Genomic DNA, 1,220 nt, shown 5'->3' with positions numbered 1-1,220 from the left:
GGCGTAGATCGGCTCGCCCGTGGCTTTTATTCGGCTCGGTAGGAACTTGTGAGAGAGCTTCTGTGTCCAGCTCGCATACTGGGTGCTGTGCTGAGGATGCAGGCGTGGAAATACTGGGGCTCTAGCAGTCCTTTTCATGCTCAGACAGAAAATCCCTTCCCTGGATGCGGCTTGCAGGCATGAAGGGCAGAGGCAAAAAAAAAAAAAAAAAAAGAAATAGGAAAGAAAAAAAAAACCCCAAATCCTTTTTTTCCCCCTCTTTCTCGTTATTCTTTTTCTTTTCTTTTCTTTTCTTTTCTTTCTTTCTTTCTTTCTTTCTTTCTTTCTCCCCCTTCCGCCTCTTTTCCCCCCTCTCCTGTGCTGATCAGTTCATAGCCATGGGGGAAGCAGCAGCAGCGAGGCAGCCGGGAGAATGGAGCGGGGGCTGGAAATCCAAATGAGAAGGGCTCCGGGAGGGAAGCGGAGAGGCTGGGCTTCCCGGGCCGGGGGAGGGGCTTCGGGCAGCCTGGAGAAAATGAATGGGGACAAGGGGAGCAGGGAGAGGAGAGGGCGGAGCCCCGGCCCGGGGATCTTATTCGGAGAAGTGCTTTGGACGGCGCTCGGCAGGAGGGTGCACCGGGGCGGGGGGGCGCAGGGCGGCCGTAGCCGTGCTGCAAAGTTGCCTCGGCATTGCATGGGGAGGGGTGGGGTGCAGGGGGTGAATTGCCACGGAAAGACCCTCCCTCCAGGCTGGCCTCCGGGCGGGAGCTGCGTTCACACGGGAAGCCATCCTGGCCGGCTGTGCACGGAGTGCGGCCGGGGAGGGCTGGTGGCCACGGGGCTCTGCTGCTGCTGCGGCTGCCGGGGCCGTTCAGCACCGCGGACAGCTCCGCCGGCCCCGGGCTCGGCTCCCTCCCGCCTCCCCCTCCTGCTCCAGCATCCGTCTCCGCACGTCTCTCTCCCTCGCGCTCCCCCTCTCTCCAAGTTGAAGGCTCGGCTAGCCTGGTGCCGGCTTTTCCTGAGCTTGCCCAGCCACCGCCTGGTGCCTCTTCTCCAGCTCAGCCCTGCCTCTTTGGGCAGCATCAGGCAACAGCAGCCTACTGGGAATGGAGATTTGCTGTACTTGAAGCGACGGAGCCGAGCAGCATCAAGGAGGCAAGAGACAGACTGAGCCGCAATCCTGCTGCCTTCTGGCTTGTCTGCTTTCATGATCAATCTCGCAAGATTGGGCGAAAGTCCAA

General features: G+C 60.2%; 1 protein-coding gene across 1 annotated transcript in view; it reads right to left on the bottom strand.

Annotated features, from left to right (window-relative positions):
• Window positions 1–199, bottom strand: part of BRINP1 (BMP/retinoic acid inducible neural specific 1) — a 93,984-nt gene extending 93,785 nt beyond the window's left edge. The window contains exon 1 of the mRNA XM_014521147.2: window positions 16–199. The gene's annotated coding sequence lies outside the window, so the exon portion shown is untranslated. The remainder of the gene's footprint in view (window positions 1–15) is intronic.
• Window positions 200–1,220: the final 1,021 nt, after the last annotated feature.

Source organism: Alligator sinensis, unplaced genomic scaffold, assembly GCF_000455745.1.
Source record: "Alligator sinensis unplaced genomic scaffold, ASM45574v1 scaffold519_1, whole genome shotgun sequence".
Taxonomy (NCBI): Eukaryota; Metazoa; Chordata; order Crocodylia; family Alligatoridae; genus Alligator; species Alligator sinensis.
This window is presented reverse-complemented; position numbering and strand designations above follow the sequence as displayed.